Here is a 16,332-nt window from a genome sequence, read left to right as displayed (position 1 = left end):
TGAAATAAGTCAATCAGAGAAACAAAATTAACATATGGTTTCACTCATACGTGGAACATAAGAAATAGCACAGAGGATCATAGGGGAAGGGAGGGAAAACTGAATGGGAAGGAATCAGAGAGGGAGACAAACCATGACAGACTCCTGACTCTGGGAAACAAACTGAGGGTTGCAGAATGGAAGATGGGTGAGGGCATGGGGTAACAGGGTGATTAACAGGTATTAAGGAGTGCATGTGATGTGTTGAGTACTGGGTATTATATGCAACTAATGAATCATTGAACACTATATCAAAAACTAATGATGTACTATATGTTGGCTAATTGAACTGAAATAAATATAAAAAATAATAATATTGTATACATGAGATCTGCTATGCTAAGAAAGAAGAGGGGTTATTTTATTAGTGTTCCAAGATTCATTGTTTTTACACCACACCCAGTGCTCCATGCAATATGTGTCCTCCTTAATACCCACCACCAGGCTCACCCATCACTGCAACAGCCCCTCCAAAACCCCCAGTTTGTTTCTCAGAGTCCACAGTCTCTCACGCTTCATCTCCCCCTCTGGTTTCCCCAATTCACTTTTCTTTTCCTTCTCCTAATGTCCTCCATTGTTATTCCTTACGCTCCACAAGTAAGTGAAACCATAAGATAGTTAACTCTCTCTCTGCATGACTTATTTCACTCAGCATAATCTCTTCCAGTACCCTCCATGTTGATGCAAAAGTTGGGTATTCATCCTTTCTGATGGAGGTGTAATATTCCATTATAAACATTGTTAAAATGTCTATACCGCCCAAAGCAATCTATACTTTCAATGCCATCCCAATCAAAATTCCACCAACATTTTTCAAAGTGCTGGAACAAACAAACCTAAAATTTGTATGGAACCAGAAAAGACCCCAAATTGCTAAGGAAATGTTGAAAAAAACAAAACTGGGGCATCACGTTGCCTGATTTCAAGCTTTACTACAAAGCTGTGATCACCAAACAGCATGGTACTGGCACAAAAACAGACACATAGACCAGTGGAATAGAGTAGAGAGTCCAGATATGGATCCACAACTCTATGGTCAAATAATCTTCAATGAAGAAGGAAAAAATATCCAGTGGAAAAAAGACAGTCTCTTCAATACATGGTGCTGTGAAAATTGGACATCTACGTGTAGAATCATGAAACTCAACCTTTCTTTTACACCACACACAAAGATTACTCGAAATGGATAAAAGACCTCAATGTGAGGCAGGAATCTATCAAAATCCTAGAGGAGAACATAGGTAGTAATCTCTTCGACATCAGCCACAGCAACTTCTTTCAAGACATGTCTCCAAAGGCAAAGAAACAAAAGCGAAAATGAATGTTTGGGACTTCATCAAGATCAAAAGCTTCTGCACAGCAAAGGAAACAGTCAACAAAACAAAGCGGCAACCCATGGAATGGGAGAAGATATTTACAAATGACACTACAAAGGGCTAATGTCCAAGATCTATAAAAAACTCCTTAAACACAATACTCAAAAAACAGATAATCATGTCAAAAAATGGGCAGAAAACATGAACAGACCTTCCCCAAAGAAGACATACAAATGGCTAACAGACACATGAAAAAATGTTCATCATCATAGCCATCAGGGAGATTCAAATCAAAGCCACATTGAGATATCACCTGACATCAGTTAGAATGGCCAAAATTGGGGCACCTGGGTGGTTCAGTGGGTTAAATCCTCTGCCTTCGGCTCAGGTCATGATCCCGGGGTCCTGGGATCGAGCCCCGCATTGGGCTCTCTGCTCAGTGGGGAGCCTGCTTCCTCCTCTCTCTCTCTCTGCCTGCCTCTCTGCCTACTTGAGATCTCTGTCAAATAAATAAAATCTAAAAAAAAAAAAAAAAAAAAAAAAAGAATGGCCAAAATTAACAAGACAGTAAACAACAAGTGTTGGAGAAGATGTGGAGAAAGGGGAACCCTCTTACGCTACTGGTGGGAATGCAAGTTGGTACAGCCACTTTGGAAAACAGTGTGGAGATTCCTTAAGAAATTGAAAATAGAGGGGCACCTGGGTGGCTCAGTGGGTTAAGCCGCTGCCTTCGGCTCAGGTCATGATCTCAGGGTCCTGGGATCAAGTCCCGCATCAGGCTCTCTGCTCAGCAGGGAGCCTGCTTCCCTCTCTCTCTCTCTGCCTACCTCTCTATCTACTTGTGATCTCTCTCTGTCAAATAAATAAATAAAATATTTAAAAAAAAAAAGAAATTGAAAATAGAGTTACCCTATGACCCTGCAATTGCACTACTGGGTATATTTACCCCAAGATACAGATGTAGTGAAAAGAAGGGCCATATGTACCCCAATGTTCATAAGAGCAATGCCCACAATCACCAACTGTGGAAAGAGCCAAGAAGCCCTTCAACAGACAAATGGATTTTTGTAAGATTTTATTTATTTGTCAGAGAGAGAGAGAACACACAAGCAGGAAGAACTGCAGGCAGAGGGATGAGCAGGCTCCCCACTGAACAAGGAGACTGATGCGGGACTTAGTCCCAAGACCTTGGGATTATGACCTGAGCTCAGTGGGTTAAAACCTTTGCCTTGAGGTCATGATCTCAGGGTCTTGGGATCAAGCACCACATCAGGGTCTCTACTGAGCAGGGAGCCTGCTCCCCCTGCCCCTGCCTGCCTTTCTGCCTACTTGTGATCTCTGTCTGTCAAATAAATAAACAAATTTTTTTTAAATTATTGCAATGTATAATACACTTCAGGAAAATTATTTAGAAGCTAATGTGTATACACAGACATACAACCTGACCTTAGTGAAGCAAATATTTGTAACTCAAACAATGGCCATAAATGAGTCATCACTATATTCTTATACTAAAGGCTAAATACTTGTGTCCCTTCAAAGTTCATATGTTTAAGTCCTAATCCCAATTTGAAGGTATTTAGAGGTAGAGCCTTTGGGAGGTACTTAGGTCTTGGGAGTGAAACTCAAGAATGGGATTAGTGCCCTTTCAAGAAAAGACATGAGAGAGATGATCTCTCTTCCCACCATGTGAGAATATAGCAAGAAGGTAACCATCTGCAAATCAGGAACAAGATCCTCACCAGACACTGACTCTGTCAGCACTTTCATCTAGGTCTTCCCAGACTTCAGAACTGTGAAATAAATGTTGGTCATTTAAGTCACCCAGTTTATGGGATTGTGTTACAGCAGTCAGAACTGACCTGAACATCTTGAAAAAGCAGTAACTAATTACTTACAGGAAGTAAGATATAAATATATGAAACTGCTATGCTTTCTAACAAAGATATAGTTAAAAAAAAAAAAAACTAGGCACAAAGTAATGCAAATGAAAAAATGTCTGCCAGTCCTTTGGGAAAAGGCAAATTTCTAAGCAATGAGGGCCAATATGACCAATTCATACATCATATAATATTTTTTTAAGATTTATTTATTTAAGAGAAAGGGGTGCATGGGTGGCTCAGGATCGAGCCCCGCATCAGGCTCCTTGCTCAGCAGGGAGCCTGCTTCTCTCTCTCCCTTGCCACTCCCTCTGCTTGTGTGCGCTCTCTCTCTCTCTCTCTCTCCCTCTCACTATCAAATAAAAAGTAAAATCCTTAAAAAAAGAGAGAGAGAGAGAGAGAGAGAGAGAGAGCATGCAAGCAAGAGAGCATGAGATCAGGGGGAGGGGCAGAGGGAGACGACCTCAAACACACTCCCTGCTGAGCACACAGCCTGACATGGGACTCCATCTTACCACCCCCAAAACCAAAAGTCAGATGCTTAAACAATTGAGCCACCCAGGTGTTCCCACTTAATACTACTATTAAGGCATTAGTAACATTTTTTTATCTTTTGGTGGTGCATAAATGGTGCATGTTTGAATTGACACTATCTCAGATTTATAAAAATGATACTTGAAAAGATCAACAAAATTTCCAGAACTGATCAAAGACACCAATTCACATAATCAAGAAGCCAAAACTTCCCAAGCAGTATAAATAAAAAGAAATCCACACTTGAAGACATCACATGAAATTACTTAGATCTAAAAGGAAAAAGCAAGACCATAAAAGCAACCACAGTGGAAGGAAGAAAAAGGAAGGTTACCGTCAAAAGAAGGTCACATGCCAAGCTTGTGAAATAGAAAGTTCAAGAGTGTTACAATAGCAATACTCCCCAGACTGGTTCATATATTCAACACAATCCCTACCAAAACTTCAGCAGCCTTCTGGCAGAAATTGGTAAAATAATCCTAAAATTTATATAGAATTGCAAATTATATAAAATTGCAAAATTTGTATAGAATTCATAGAGAGGTACATCTGGTGGCTCACTCAGTTAATGTCTGCCTTTGGCTCAGGTCATGATCCCAGGGTCCCAGGATCAAGTCCCACATCAGATCCCTTGCTCAGCAGGGACTGTTTCTCCCTCTGCCTGCTGTTCCCTCTGCTTGTGTGCTCTCTCTCTCTCTGACAAATAAATCAATAAAACCTTAAAAAAAAAATTCACAGAGAACACCAAAACAATTTTTACAAAGAAAAGCAAAGCTGAACAACTTATACTTTCTAATTTCAAATTTTAATACAAAACTATTTTAGTTGCTATCAATACTATATGGTACTAGCAACAGACAGACATGGAGATCACTAGAATAGAAGTGAGTATAGAAACAAATTGAAATGATTTTCAACAAAGGTGTAAAGGAAATTCAGAGGGAAGGGACAGTCTTTTTAATGAATAGTACCAGGAAAGCTAGTTATCCATAAGCCAAAAGATGAAGTTAGACCTTTATCTCATACTATATATATAAAAATTAACAGAAAACAGATCAGAGCATGGAGCACCTGGGTGGCTCAGATGACTGGGTATCTGCCTTCAGCTCAAGTCATGATTTCCACATCCTGGAATTGAGCCCCATGTTGGGTTCCCAGCTCAGCAGGGAGTCTGCTTCTCCCTCTCCTTCTGCCTCTCCCCCTGCTTGTGCTCTGTCTCCATATCTCTCTCAAATGAATAAATATTTTTAAAAAAATAGATCAGAGCTAAATGCTAGAGCTAAAACTTCTGGTTTTTTCTGAGATTTATTTACTTGACAAAGAGAAAGCACAAGCAGGCAGAGCAGCAGGCAGAGGGAGAAGAAGAAGCAGGCTCCCTGCTGAGCAGGGAGTCCAACATGGAGCTCAATCCCAGGACCCTGAGATCATGACCTGAGCCAAAGATAGCATTCTTTCATTTAGCATAATATTTTTGAGGTTCATGTATGTTAAAGCATGTATTAGTAATTTGTTCTTTTTTTTTAAGATTTTATTTGTCAGAGAGAGAGAGAAAGAGAGTGAGCACTGGCAGAGGGAGGCAGAGGGAGAAGCAGGCTCCCTGCCGAGCAAGGAGCCCAACGTGGGACTTGATCCCAGGACACTGGGATCATGACCTGAGCTGAAGGCAGCTGCTTAACCAACTGAGCCACCCAGGCATCCCTAATTTTTTTTTTTTATTGATGAGTAGTATTTACTATATGGATATACCACATTTTGTCTCTCCATTCATCAGCTGTTGGACATTTAGATTTTTTCAGGTTTTGACTATGAATATGAATAATGCTGCTAAAAGAAATCATGTGTAAATATTTGCATATGTTTTCATTTCTTTTGTGTAAATACATAAGAATAGAACTGCCAGTCACCTGACAAATTTTTTACTTTTTACAAGAGACTTCTAGATTGTTGTCCAAAGTTTTTGCATCATTTTATATTCCTACTAGTAGTGAAATCACATATTCTATGACTTGATTTATATGAAATTTCCAGAATAGGAAAATCTAGAGAAAAAAAAAATAGATTAGTGCTATCTGGGATAAGGGGGGGATGGGGATTAACAGTTAATGGATATGAGGTTTCTTATCAGAGTGACAGAAATGTTCTAAAATTAATCAATGGTGATGGCTACACAAAACTGCTAAATGTACTAAAAAAAAATCACTGAATTATAAAATTGAAATGGGTGAATTACATGATATACAAAATATGCCCCAAAGCTAATATATACATATATACATATATACATATATTCATGTGTGTACATATGAGGGTCAGATCAATAAATAACATCACTAAAACAGTGAAACCCTAGACCTTAAACATAATGACAAAAATTATTCCTAATCCTGAATTTCATACCCAGCAAAATATGGTTAAAGAATTAACAAAATAAAACAACTTTCTCAAAACAATAAAACAGAATGGGTCATCAGCAGGAAGTCTCTAGAAGAAATGCTCAAGAATATACTACTAGGAGCAGGAATGTATTCCAGATACAAGATTCAACATGCAAGAAACAATAGCAAATACAGTGCCAAATATGTATTTGTATATAAATATAAAATATAAAAAATAGTAACAGTAAAATCTCAGGGGTTAAAAAGTATACAAAGCACAATAACAATGTGTCAGGAACAGAAGAAATGGGGTTAAAATACTATCCAAAAGGAGGTTAAATGAAGTGATTAACTTTAGGCTATGATCATTATGTTTATTATTATTTCTAGAACCAATAAATGAACAGAAACAGACTGTAGAACTTCTAAATTAGGGGGGAAATGGAAAACTGTTAAATTACCTATTGTATTACTCAGGGATATCCAGAGAAACAACTAAAACCAATAGGATGGATGTATATGTTGATTCATGAAATTATGGAGGCTGAAAGTCCCAAGAGCGGCAGTCAGTTAACTGGTGACTCAGGAGAGAACTGATGGTGTAGTTCCAATCCAAGCACAAAGACCTGAGAACCAGGAGAGCCAAGTCTATTTCTTATCTGAAAGCCAACTGGCATGAGACCCAGGAAAAGTTAAATGTTTCAGTTCTATGCAGATCTTCAACAGATTAGATGAGGCTCACCCATATTGGGAGGGCAATCTGCTTTACTCAGTCTACCGATTCAAATGGTAATCTCACATCCAGAAACACCCTTAGGGACACACTTGGGATGTCTGACCAAAGAATGTTGACCAAGTAGCTGGGTACCCTTCCAGCCCAGTGAAGTAGACACATAAAATGAATCATGATATCAATCCAAAGAAAGAAAGAAGGGAGAGTAAAATGGAAAACACATGTCAAATAGAAGATGTAAAGTAAAAGAGCAAAGTCTACAACGTCAGTAAATACATTAAGTATGAATAAATTTAAATTCTACTTGGAATCAGCTAGATATCTAAGAGATTAATTCAATCTACTCTTTCACTACTATTTACTCTGTGTTATCTGCTGTTTTAGGTACTTGGACACATCAATGAACAAAACAAAGCAATCAGATTACAAAATAATAAATATTTTACATTTATTTTTGTCTATCTAGAATCTTTAAAAGACTGCAGTGATTTATAATTTAAAATATTGTTATAAGGCAGATTAATTTAAAACTAAGGGAAGAGCTTAGCAACGAAATGAAGGAACACAGGACATAATTACATGAGAAACCACAAATGAGAAAACTACTACAAGTGAGTATTAATATTAACCATGAATTTATGGGCAACCAAGAAAAAAGGGGGAATGACATATTTTCATCATTTGGCAAAAGTTATACACGCTATGGAAGACAGAAACCTTTATTAAATAAGCCCTAAATTACAATGAAAACTAACATGGATCCTTATATATTAAGGAATACATAATTACACAGTTTGTCCCAAAAGATCCAGTAACCTTTCTAAGTTTCATACAAAGACAAGCTGAGTAAGGTAGGAAAATACTACAGGCTACAGATTCAAAAAGCTTCTGAATAAAGTTTGAATCCTGTTCCATCACTTATTCCTTGTAATACCATGTGCAAGTCACTTAACCTCTCTGCACATGGGTTTCCTGATCTCTAAAACACAACTATGACAGAAGGAATTAGACATTTCATAAAGTATCTAACATAAATTAGTTAACTTTAAAAGAATTATTATTATTATTATGGTACATAATCAATAAACATAAGGTCAGTGAAAACTGATGCATACTGGAGTTTCTACTTCTAGATCAAAGGACATGGTGCTTTAGTTTTTTTTATTACCATATAATTATTTTTAATGTCCAGAGTCTGTAATACAAGGCCACAGCTTTCTCACCAACTCAAGTTTATAAATTTTGAATTGGCTTGTGAGGCCAATAGGGATATTTCTTCTTGTCTAATTTGGTTTCTGGGAAGACTTCATTCAGGTCCTCAACAATCACCTGATCAAATGGAACTAGATGATCAAATGGAACTATGTTCTTCATCTTCTCCAGCTCTTTTTTCATATACCTCAGTCCTAGCCTTTGAGAGACACAAAAACTCAACACAACTTTTCACATCTTCTTTTTTCTTCAGCATTCACCTGAACGGTCTATTTATCCTCTGGCACAGGAACCTTCCAGGCATTAAATTTTTTTCTCAAAGTCAACTACCAAGGCAGCCTTTACCAAACTGGCTTTGTAGTAAGTCCAGTCAGTAGCAGGTGGATTCTCAGGGATAGCAGCCAACATGGAGGTAAAGGTCTCATTATGGGATTTCAGGGAGTTAACAAGGACCTTTAGGTTGTGGGGTATGCTCTCCCCAAAAGCTACCCAATCAATGGCCTTTAGAGCAAGTTTTTGCCCAGCCATCTTGAGATTCTTCACCAATCCTTGTAGCCCAGCAGGACACGGTGCCTTAAAAATAGACAATTCCACAGTACCAATGAACTAAAATAAGAAAAATTTCCAAAACTGTTCTTGTAAATCTCTAAAGAACAGTTTCAAAGTAATATAGAATTATTTAACTAAAGAGAAAGTTGACAATTTTAGACCTTGAAATAGAAGGTTTATGTTAAAAAAAAAAAGTTTACATAAGGCAAGCCAGTAAAATGGGCTTTTAATAAATGGGTTTGTCTTTGGGTTAACAACCATTTTTTTCTCTTTCTTAAGCATTAACAATAATCAATATTCGTGAAAGCAGAGTCTATTTGTAGTTTTGCATATTGTTCTTAAAGAACAATATGAACTTAAAGAACACTCAATAATTCTTTTTTTTTATTTGTTTATTTTCAGCGTAACAGTATTCATTGTTTTGCACCACACCCAGTGCTCCATGCAGTACGTGCCCTCCCTACTACCCACCACCTGGTTCCTCAACCTCCCACCCCCCACCCCTTCAAAACCCTCTGGTTGTTTTTCAGAGTCCATAGTCTCTCATGGTTCGTCTCCCCTTCCAGTTTCTCTCAACTCCCTTCTCCTCTCCATCTCCCCATGTCCTCCATCCAATTAATAATTCTTAATAAGCAAATGGCTATCAGCTACTATCTCTGGAATTGAAAAGTTTTCACTTCAGGGATGTTGCCTAATGTGTTCTGTGGTGATAGTTTGATAGTGTGACCCCAGGCATTTTTGTGACTTATGACATAAATATTTTTTTAAAAGGCCAATTGTGATGTTTAACTTTATATGTCAACTTGGTTATACTTTATATGGTACCCAGTTATTTAATGAAACACTAATCCATGTGTAGTTATGAAAGTATTCTGTAGATGTTGCTACCATCTACCATCAGTTGACTTTAAAAAACAGACATTATCCTCAAAAATATGGATGGGGCTCATCTCTTAAGTTGAAGGCGTTAAGAGCAAAACCAGATGGCCATGGACAAGAAGATATTTGGCCTCCAGCCTCCAGCATTACCTCCTAGGTTTCCAGCCTGCCCTGCAGAATTTAGACTGCCAGTCTGCACAAGTGGGTGGCCACATTCTTAAATCATGAATATACATGTGTATATGTATATGCTACATGTATCTTATTCTGTTTATCTGGTGAACCCTGACTGATATGCCAACAAAAGTGAATGATGTTTTTCTGAGTCTTTAAAGCACTAAAAATACATCAAAAGTAGAACACACCAAGTGACACTATTGCTTTCAACTTTAGTTTCAACTAAAACAAAATGCCTTTTCTTTGATTTCACTCCTAGATTACAGATCCCAACCAACATCTATCACATTTAACATTCATGTCACTTGAGAATATAAAGAATATAAAGATTTCTCAGAATCAAAACTATGTATCATCAAATTCAATTAAAAAGATTCTAAAACAGAACTCTTTAAAGATTATCCATAACATCAATAACACAGACAACTGAAATCATATAGAATATACTTATATCACACTAGTAGTGAAAACTAAGATATCATAATTGTGTTCATGCAATAAAAACTAAGATATGATAATTGTGTACTCCATACCTATAAATCTATAGTTCCACCCTTTAGCATATGCCTAAGAGAAATAGCTTATCTAATCCAGGCAAATGAAGGATTTAGCCAAAAATACCCAATAGTAGTTATTTCTTTATCTTTAAAGATTTTATTTTTAAGTAATATCTACACCCAACATGGGTCTCAAACTCACAGTACTGAGATCAAGAGTTGCACTCTCTATCAACTGAGCCAGCCAGGTGCCCCTCTAATACCATTTAAAAACTCACTTTATATCACCAAAACAGAAAATGTCATTTTTAACATAAAAACTAGCATAGGTACAACAATGTAATGTTGACATTGAGAAATGCAATATATTTATGTAATCTGAGACACATGAACCATGCTACAAAAATGCTCATTTTATCGTCATGTACATTTTGTGGGGTAAGGGAGGGAGAATAAGTATCAAGGGTTAAAATATAAACTTTGGGGCCCCTGAGTGGCTCAGTGGGTTAAGGCCTCTGCCTTCAGCTCAGGTCATGATCCCAGGGTTCTGGGATCAAGCCCCGCATCGGGCTCTCTGCTTGGCAGGAAGCCTGCTTCTTCCTCTCTCTCTCTCTCTGCCTGCCTCTCTGCCTACTTGTGATCTCTGTCTGTCAAATAAATAAATAAATAATCTTTAAAATATATATATTATACACATATATATATAAACCGTGGAACACAAGCTTTTGGCTGATTTTATTTATACTGGACATCTTAATCCCTTTATACACTTACTGAGAAAGACATATACCAGAAATTCCTTCTTGAATATTTTCCTTCAGTTTTTCCATAACCTCCAGACATTCCCATTCCCTCTCACAATGACTGTCCTAAAGTTAAATTGTTCAAAGGAAGCAATTAAGGGACGCAATCAGGTTGTACATCACTTTATACACTTACTGAGAAAGACATATACCAGAAATTCCTTTTTGAATATTTTCCTTCAGTTTTTCCATAACCTCCAGACATTCCCATTCCCTCTCACAATGATTGTCCTAAAGTTAAATTGTTCAAAGGAAGCAATTAAGGGACGCAATCAGGTTGTACATCACAAAATGGAGACAACCTAGCAAATTCTTCTATTTAAACATAAAAAATGATTTTAAAATTTCTGTACATTTCTGAAAACCTATTTTTTGTCTCCTCTTTTCTACCCTCGTCTTCTATTCCCAAGTCGTATTGCCCAGTCACAGCAACAAAAGCCCATTTTATCATACATTGCCACCTCAATACGTGTGAAGAAATAATGCTGCTAGATTCCAAATGTATAGCTATGTCAAAAAAGTAAAAAGCATAGAGCCAGCCTGGGAAATGGCAGCATTTTATGACCCCAGTTTAGTTTATGTTCATTTCACAAAATCTACTGAAGTTATAAAAGACTTAAAGTTTTTTCTGTAATTAATAAATTGATCCTCTGTCTCTCAATTTCTTATTCCTTAATTCCAATTCTACAAGCATGGTTAATATTGCTAAAAACATCTATAGAGGACTTATCTTTTGGTCATAATTTTTAAATGGATGTAATAATTGATTATATATATAATTCACTGCCTAATCAGAAATAAAATTTTAATCCTATAAAAGAGGTTTAATAGCAATTTTAACTACTAAGCACATAATTAATGGTTAGGGGATTAAAAATTAAATTTCAAGGTAGCTAAAGCATAAATTCAAAAACTTTAGACAATTTCAAAGAGAACAAAACATTAAAACAAAAGCTTATAATTATGCTTTTAGAATTATGTGTGATTACATATTGCTATTCTACATTTTTCATATAAATTAATATAGTAGATGGATATCACTCAAAAAAATTTGTAAAATATTTTTAAAGACAATGGAAGGACAATAAAACTATTTTTACAACTGAATAGCCACAAAACAATTTTTAGTTATAATATAAACAAATTTTATTCATAAAAGAAAACAAAGAAAGTAAGTTAAAGGTACTGGAATGTTGACATAGGGAAAAAGTATGGCAGTAGAATTCTGTGACTGTTACATTTGCAAAGCTTCCACTAACTTTGATGACTTTGCCTTCACAACAAAGAATTATTTTTTACCTATGTAAATTATTTTTTACCTATATAATTTTTTTATTAGTAAGAGGACCTCATAACAACATTGTTAAACAAAGGGGGCTCTACATTCCCATGCCTAACAATTTTCAGTGAACGAACCTCACTTTTGCTAAAGAAATGACTGAATTTTGTGCAAGATTCTCAAATTTTGAATATATCACATTAAGGAACACCCATTTTATTTTCAGTTGCTTGAGCAGATAGAATTGGAACAAATGCAGATGTACTACAGAAATTTTCTGCCACTCAAATGCCAGTGAAGTAATGCATAAAGAATTTTTATTAAGTCAAAAGAGAATGCATTTGAAAGCAGAATTTACCTCCCTGATTAAGTTTAATGAATGGAAAGATCAAGATTCAGTTCACTATGGACCGTTTTCCCAACTCAAAAAGAGACCCTTTCTATTACTAACCATTAAAATGTTCCACATTTTAGGGACACCTGGGTGGCTCAGTGGGTTAAACCTCTGCCTTCGGCTCAGGTCATGATCCCAGGGTCCTGGGATCAAGTCCTGCATTGGACTCCTTGCTCAGCAGGGAGTCTGCTTCTCTGCCTCTGCCTGCTTGTGCTCTTGCTCTCTCTCTCTATGACAAATAAATAAATAAAACCTTTGAAAAAAAAATGTTCCACATGTTAAAGTATGCAACATCATGGCCTCGTTACAAATTAGGTATTTAGGAAAAACTGCATTTCCTTCAAAGAAAAATGTTAAAAGTTTATAATTCCTTCATCATGCATTTTTAAATATTAAGGAAAAAATATGCAACTGTTTTTGTAACGTAGGCACAGGCAACTGCTCAAGAAGCCTAAAGAACTGATATCAATGGGAGTTTTATGCCTGATGGAAAGTCGGTCTACAGATTTATCTTAATCTGAAAAATAATGTCATCAATGTGAGTTATACCTTGAGATACAAAAGTAGGGATTACATTGTGTTGTTAAAATGTTAGCAGCATTTCATTTTTTGAAAAGACAATATAGTTTTCCCAAAATAAAGAATTGATTAGATCTCTTATAACTGTTATAAGAATCTGATATATCACAAAGCATAAGAGTTACAGCATGTGCCAACTATCAAACAGAAAAAATGAACCTGATTCATAATTCACTTTGAGAATGTCTAGTTAGTCAATCAAGTGATTTGTAATCATGAAGACTGTCAGAAAGGTAGTGAATAATGAGCTACAGTAAAATCCCTGGATTTTTTTAGTATTCTCATTTCATTATGTGACTTTTATTGCCATTTTGATCACTGCTTCTCAGCAGCACACATATTTACTTACAGGTTTTTGGCTATTAAATAGGCTAAAGGATATACAAGTTGAATGACCAGAGTATTAAATGTCTTCCCACAAAATTAAAAGTCTTACTGTTTAGAGCTTGGGCAAAGAAAATTTCATTCTGTTCAAACCCCTTGGAATTCCCCTCATTTTATTTCAATTATTTAGTGAATATGCTATTTCAGCATAGCAAATTTTAATTCAATATATTTCCTTAAGTTGTTTTATATAGACTAAAACAAAGAAACTCACTTAACAGAATACAGTTAATAACAGAAGCCTTAAGCTTCCATTTAATATCTTCATAGTACAGTATTTCCTTAGTTAAAACTAATGTAAGCTGATGACCAAAGAACATTCGACCTCTAACTAATCATATTAAATTATAAATAAACAAAATATAAACCAACTTAAAGTTTGGCATATTACTAAAGGAATAATATGATACTTCCGTGTGTTTGTTTTTTTTTTAAGATTTTATTTATTTAATTGTCAGACAGCAAGTACAGGCAGGGGTAGTGGCAGGCAGAATACGCAGAGGGAGAAGCCGCCTCCCTGCTGACCAAGGAGCCCAACGCAGGACATGATTGATCCCTGGACCCTGGGATCATGACCCAACCCAAAGGCAGATGCTTAACAGACTGAGCCACCCAGGCATCCCCATCAGTGTTTTCCTAAATGTAAAATTATGAACCTATGTTAGAATTTGTTATTCTGATAATACTGGCCAATATAACCTTTTAAATCAGGATTCCATAACATAAGAGTTACAGTTGCAAAGCAAATGGAACTTCATTTTTTTTTAAAGATTTTATTCATTTATTTGACAGAGAGATAGACCACAAGTAGGCAGAGTGGCAGGCAGAGGGAGAAAGCAGGTCTCCCGCCATGCAGGGATCCCAATGCAGGGCTCGACGCCAGGACCCTGGGATCATGACCTGAGCTGAAGGCAGCTGCTTAACCAATTGAGGCCACCAGGCACCCTGCAAATGTAACTTTAGAAGTGATAACAAATAGGGTCACTCTTTGACATATTTTTCATCACTTTCAAGTAGAAGGATCCTTTTCAAAATTTAGACTGATTATAATAGCAAAACACATGTGGATCTCCATAAAGGAAGTGATAGAATCCTTAAGTCAAGACCTAAAATACTTATTATTAAAATATATTATTCATGGGGGAGCCTCGGTGGCTCAGTTGGTTAAGCAACTGCCTTCAGCTCAGGTCATGATCCTGGAGTCCTGGGATCAAGTCCCACATCAGGCTCCCTACTGGGCAGGGAGTCTGCTTTTCCCTCTGAACTCTCCTCTCTCATGCTCTCTCTCTCTCTCATTTTCTCTCTCAAATAAATCAATAAAATCTTTAAAAATAGATATATATAATTCATTAAGAAATTCAACTATTGAAATTTTGTGGGTAAATTTTCAATAATGAATGGTTAGTTGTTCAAGATAACCAAACTCCAGATGTACACAAAACTGACTCTAATAAACTAGTGTGATCACCATGAGACCTCAGGAAAGATACTGTTTTTAACACTGAATATTCCCTGATAAGTATAGTAGCACTCCACCTTGGAATGCACTTTATTACCATTACCACACCAACTGTAAGGATAATCTTTTCTTTCCTTTATAGTTTAACCATTTGTTTATTCATCCCTTTAACAAATGCTTATTAAGCATCTGTATGTAGCAGGTATTGTGCTAGAAACTGAGGACATAAAAGTGAATTAGACACATAGCCTTTGTACTTGCCATTAAGAAATCTACAGCCTAGGGGTGCCTGGATGGCTCAGTCTTAAGCATCTGCCTTCCGCTCAGGTCATGAATCCAGGATTCTAGGAGCAGGTCCCACATGGGGCTCCCTGTTCAGGGGGAAGCATGCTTCTCCTTCTCCCACTCCCCCTGCTTGTGTTCCCTCTCTCTCTCTCTCTCTCTGTCAAACAAATAAATAAAATCTTAAAAAAGAAAGAAAAGAAACCTCAGTCTAGTTAGAAAGAGGCATGTAAGTATATAAGTACAATAAAATATAAAGGTCTATAAATACAAAATATAAGCTTCTAGAATAGAAGTACATACTAGAAAAGCTCAAAGAAGATAAGGTTCAATGATAGAGGTCAATAGTTAGGAAAGCCTTCAAACAGTAACAAACCTGAATGTTGAATGGAAAGTTGGTACTAAATAGGAACAAAAGAGAAAAAAAATCATCATGGTAAGAAGGAAAATATTAATGCAGGCAAAAGTGCTGAATACCTAATCATGGTAGTGTAACTACAAGCTATTCAGTCAGGGTTTTTTTGGTGGGGGAGGGAGTAAGATTTATTTATTTATTTTAGAAAGAAAGAGAGAGCATGAGAACATAGGAGTAGGAGAGGGGAGTCTCAAGCAGAATCAAGCAATATGCAATGGCCCACTAACAAAACACCTTGCATGTATGCTAAAGACAACACAATCTGCTTCCTAAAGTCCTTCAATGGTTTCTGTTTGTAACAACAACAACAACAACAAAAATCCATAATGTCTACACAATTTATGGATCTGGCTTTCCTCAACGATGATCAAAGTAACATTTCACACTTTATTACACATCTGTTAGAGAGCTAATACCAGCATTTTAGCCTACCTGTTTTATATGCATATGTAAATAATCCCCCAGAACAAGGGTCTCAGCCTTTAGCAAACTTATATAATGCTTGCCACAGGTTTGCTGTCCCAGAAATATAGTGGATGGCTATAC

The 16,332-nt window shown here is 36.5% G+C and overlaps 1 long non-coding RNA gene and 1 pseudogene across 3 annotated transcripts in view; both read right to left on the bottom strand.

The window, feature by feature from the left end:
* Nucleotides 1-16,332, bottom strand: part of LOC123938766 — a 208,658-nt gene that overhangs the window by 173,790 nt on the left and 18,536 nt on the right. The window lies entirely within an intron of this gene.
* LOC123938764 lies at nucleotides 8,111-8,617 on the bottom strand (annotated as a pseudogene).

The sequence above is a fragment of the Meles meles genome, chromosome 3 (genome assembly GCF_922984935.1).
Source record: "Meles meles chromosome 3, mMelMel3.1 paternal haplotype, whole genome shotgun sequence".
NCBI classification, from domain to species: domain Eukaryota; kingdom Metazoa; phylum Chordata; class Mammalia; order Carnivora; family Mustelidae; genus Meles; species Meles meles.
Note: the sequence above shows the minus strand (reverse complement) of the source record. Positions and strands in the feature narration are given on the sequence as shown.